This window comes from Pagrus major, chromosome 18 (genome assembly GCF_040436345.1).
Source record: "Pagrus major chromosome 18, Pma_NU_1.0".
In the NCBI taxonomy this organism is placed as follows: Eukaryota; Metazoa; Chordata; class Actinopteri; order Spariformes; family Sparidae; genus Pagrus; species Pagrus major.
Genome location: NC_133232.1, coordinates 4200355 through 4205726, shown reverse-complemented (window position 1 = coordinate 4205726; position 5372 = coordinate 4200355).

Genomic DNA, 5372 nt, shown 5'->3' with positions numbered 1-5372 from the left:
TTGTGGCTTCATGGTAAAATGTTTGTTTTGCACACACTGTTTTTTATGTGTATATTGAGCCTTCCACCCTTTGCTGTAAGGCAATGGATTAAACTGGAATTTGTCTCTAAATATTCTCCATAAAATGCACCATAATAGATAGCTTTTTGAGAAATGTTGGTGCACAACTCATAGCTCGTTAGCACTGGAGCAACTCATGTCGAGGCTCTATGACTGAACTGCTCTTGTGTCTGTACACTGAATCATACAAGATTAGAAAAGTTTACTAAGGCAACATTTTGACCAGCTAAGTGCTACTCAAGCAAAAGGAGAAGAAGATGGAAAAGCAGATATTACTATATAAAGACAAAACAAAAACGTTGCCTACAATTATGAGATCACACGATACTCCCATACTCTAGAAGTTATTCTTTGCGCATCCCAGTCAGGGCTGTTTTCTTTCTCTGCCTTGTGTAGATGCACCTTGTGATTAGAGTGCAGAGGGAAATTAAAAGTCACCTGGAAGAACATGGATGCTATTGGTCCTACTTGGAACTTCAGCCTCTTGTGGTCAAAATGAGTATTACAAAAACAAACACTTTTTAATTCTGTTTCACACATGAAAACATTTTTTTTTAGAACTTCAGGGCTTTGTATATATCACTTCTTCATTGTTTATAAAAATTTTTTAATAGACCTTGATAAAATTGCCTGCAACATTGTGCCGAGCCTAACAGGAGCTCACAACATTGACATCTAACAATGATTTTAGAGGCTTAAATAAAGGTTTAAATTGAATTAAATTGAATTGACAGTACTTCACCACCATCCAAAGGGGGGTGAAGCATAATTGCTTTCCTCATAATCATACATATTTATTGGGTCATTGTTCGATTGTCTTTGTTGCTATCTCTGTCCGCGTGTTGTCACCATCAAACTACAATTGTCAAAAATTAGAATGCACGGTTTATTTTATTAAGGCCAGTACATCAAACATACAGTAACACTTGGATGTGTGTAGAATACAGAACCATATAAATTGATGATTTTAGGTTTTCCTGAAGAATTTGGAGATAATCCTTCTTCTTAATTATTCCATTTACTTTATTTAGAGCACCAGATCCACTGGCAGCAAAACAGCCCCACAGCATAACACTACCACCACCATGCTTGACAGTAGGCAATGCAGTTTCCTGCTATATGCGGATGCATAGGGTCCCTGCATAGACTAGGGGGGCCCCTTGCTGCAAGTTCACCCTCAATATATTTTGAGAGAATTAAAATGACCTGTCTTTATTTGTAGCCAGCCAATCTCCCTCATGTGTTTAGTGAAGCATTTATATGCTTAAAAATCAAATGTAGGACATAAACAAAACTAAGTTGCTATGATAGGGAAGCTGTAGCATGTGGTTGTGGGGTAATCAAGTCAGAATTACGGTACATATCCCTCTGGTGCAGAAAAAAGAAGAAAACTGAAGACGAAAAACGTTCATAGGATAAAGGTAAGGCATTTGTTCATGTTGTAGATTCATTGTAGGGTGGAGGGGGTTGCCATAATGTTAGCCAATTCTTGAGCAAGTTTGCTACTTTTTTCCTGCTGGCTAGCTCAGCTTATGTTAGTCTTAGCCTCAGTCAGCTAAATTGATAAGTTAGCTAGCTCAGCTAGCTGGCCAGGATTTTATTTCAATTTGAAATTCTTTGGAGCTCCAGTCCAAGCAGAGCCAGAGGGTTCCTCAGCACCTCCAGATCAGCAAGCAGCAGGTACATCTTCTCCTGCAGACTTACAAGCACAACAGCCAGTGTATGGTCAACCAGTTGATCCAGCTGACTCATCTTGTGCAATGGGCCATTCTTTTAATTTTTTTTAAATGGTTTTAGGTAGGTGGGGAGGGAATTTTTATGTTGAGTTATGTTTTATGTTTATGAACTTTGTTTTAAAATAAAACAGTTTGAGGAAAATGCTGCATCTGTTGCATTTATTGACATAGAGGAGCCTCATTGTTACCTTTTTTTATCATTTCATTCTGTAGGTTTAACTTGCTTGGGTCAACTTGAAATGTTTAATTTGAATTTGAAGTAGGTTTTCACAAATCTCGCCTGTTTTCCTCTTAAAGTGTAACAGATCGATGCATCTCCACAGATCATCTTAAAGGGTTTGGAATCCCTCTATCATAGTTTGATAAAATAGGGGCCCCCAAAAAGCTAGAAACGGCCCTGACAGTAGGTATGGTGTTCTTGGGGTTAAAGGCCTCACCTTCTCTCCTCCAAACATATTGCTGCTCATTGTGGCAAAACAACTCAATTTCTGTTTCATCTGACCACAGTTTTCCTCCAGAAAGTTTTTTCTGTCTTAGCACAGATATGAGCTTGCTAAATAGATAGGCACTTGGACTTTATTCAAGTAATGCTTCACTGAAATGTACTTTTACCTAGACTTACCTAGAGTGGGTTTGACTATGTCTTTTAAACTTTATGTTGTCCTTTGTGGTGTATCTTTTTAATTTGTGTAATGTCCTTTGTTGCTCTTGACAGACACACCCATCATTAGTCCCCTTAGCTACCTCATGTCAGTCCACACTGCCAGTCATAACAAACTGGTAAGAAAAACATGGTCTTATTTTTTGCTGTCACTTTCTTGCTGTCACTTTCTTTTTCCTGTCTTAGTAATAAAATGTTGCAGAGAGAATTGGCAAGACACGGACAGTTGCCAATTAAATTTACTCTTCCGGGTTGTTAATCTCAGCACCTGAAGCATTTTGTTTCCTCTAAAAGACATGAGTTGATGATTCTGAAGAACAACATTGAGGACATTGACTATGCTGTTTATCACCCCATCTCTAAGTCTGAGCCCAGCCACCATATGGAGGAAACTAATATCGGCTGCTTGTATCCACAATCTCATTCTTTCGGTCACTACCCACAGCTTGTGATCATAGGTGAGGGTTTGAACATACTGGTAAGGAAGGAAGAAGGAAGATTCTTTATTTGATCACATATCATACAATGTACAACATAGTGAAACTGGCACTCTGCATTAAACCCATCCCAAGAGAGCAGTGGGTGCTTGTATGTGCCCGGGGACCAACTCAATATCTTAGCCGATTGAATCCATAGCCACCCCAAACTCCTCCCATGCCTGAGTTTTTACTTCGGTGACTGCTGAAGCTGCAGCCCTTCTGGCCTCTTGCTACCTGTCTGCTGCTTCTGGTGACCCCTCGGCCAACCAAGCCTAAAAGGCCCCCTCCTTCAGGGCTCCTTCACCGCTGGTGTCCACAAGCGGGTTCTTGGGTTGCCAAGCAGCCGCCTCTACAATGGAAGCTCTGAACAATGCCCATTCCAATTCCATGTCCCCAGCCTGTCCCGGGATGAGTGAGAAGTTCTTCCGGACGTGGGAGTTGAAGACCTGATGGTCCAGGGCCTCCACCTCTCTAGTCGTTTGGGTTTCCCAGGTCTGTAATCTGAGCTGCTGTTTGGTGCAGAAGCTCAAACAACAGTCAGAACCCTCCCCTCAGCGATCACTCGGGGGCTTGTGAGTTGCCATTAAATCATGTTGGGGTAGTTTTCAAAACACTTTGACATAAGACAATGTTATTTATATAGCACCAATTCACAATAAAAGTCATCTCATGACACTTGGATTGGAGCAGGTCTAGAACATACTCTTATATTAATTTGCAGAGACCCAACATTTCCCCCCATAAGCACTAATATGGAGACAGTGACATGGAAAAACTACCTTTCAACAGGCAGAAACCTTAGAGCAGGTTGGAGGGATTCAGTGTTTAATTTCAAAGAAGTTTCAAAAATGTTACTTGGTAATCACCACCTGACCATGACATTTGTGGACCTGAAAAATGTAAATGTGTGTCAATCAAATGTATTTTCTCTTCAGAGTGAGTGCCTGCAATCAGATGAAAGACAAGATGATTGGGAGAGTGATGTAGAGTCTCTAGCTTCTTCACAGATGTGGGCTCACAGAAACAGTGGTTACTCTATAATGTATATTAAGAAGTTCCTGCAGGCCTGTAAGACAGCCAGAAATGTTAAAGCTTAAAAGTGTTCCCTAATTTATGAAGCTATCTAATATAGTTCCAGAGGCAGGACCACACCTCAACCATGCCTCTGCTGCTTTTCCTATAAATCCCCTCCTAACCGTCTCCTCCACTTATGTTCTCGTATTCTGGTATTCTCACCCGGTTCTCTCTCCCTGTACATTCCTCTCCTTCCTCCTACTGAAGCTTTTCCACAACACATATCCACATCTCCATAAGCAGAAAACTACAAGCACTTGCCAAACCACACACAATTGTTAAACAATATTTTGACACTATTGTTAAAGGTGCACTATGTAGTTGTAGGGAAGACATTTTTATCAGAAGAGAAAGATTTTCACTGATTTTTTTCTGTCTAAACAAACTACATAAACAAACTCTCTTAATTTTCATGACTGAATAAACTGAATAACCAAACTGACCTTAAAGGACAACACAATTATTTACTTTAGTTCATACTTTACTTTGTGTTTGTTTTATATTTGGACCCTGCCACCTTTCTAGCTTCAAACAGTGTTCTGGGGACCTTGATTTCCTCTGAGAACAGCTTGTTTATTCAGTTATGGAAAAAATATTTCTGAGTTTGTATTATTACCTCATTAATATTGTAAATATCGAAATTGTGACTTTGAATTTCTTCTCCAAAGCTACATAGTGTCCCTTGAAGTCCTGGTGGTTTGGAAGAAAAAAAATTGTCATTGATTGATCAGGAGACTGACCGTCAAAAAAAAGAAAAAAACTAGCTTAGAAGGTCAAAAAGCTGCTAGGGAACGTCAAGTAGATATTCCAATGTATTTCTGTTATGTTTGTTTTTGTTTCACATTTTTTTCTCCTGTATTATGATGGTCATAGTCATTTATATCATCAAATGGTTTTATTCAAGGTTAAAGGGTCCCTCTCTGAGATCAGGTTCTGTAGTACAGGTGTAGCGCAAGGCTCACCTGTCCTCTTCACCCTGTACACAAATGAATGCAGGAGCAGTCAGCCAAACAATTACACAATCAAATTTACATTTTAATTTGTATGCCTGCTGCATGGTGAAGACTGCCCCTCAGTGTATCACACAGAGAAAGCCACCTTTAAGAACTGGTGTGACAGCCACCACTTTTCTATACACTCTTTATATAAACAAAACCAAATGAGAAAAGAAATGATACCTGACCCCAGGGAGGCGAGAGTCCATGACTCAATAACCTGTTCAGTAACATGGCCATCTATATTGACAGTGTTAATGAGCAGCTGAACTCATACAAGTTTATTGGCATACAAAATACGGTAACAGTAACTTATTACTGTGTTTTGGCTATCATTGTCTTGTCAGTTAGGTACTGTTTTTAAAGG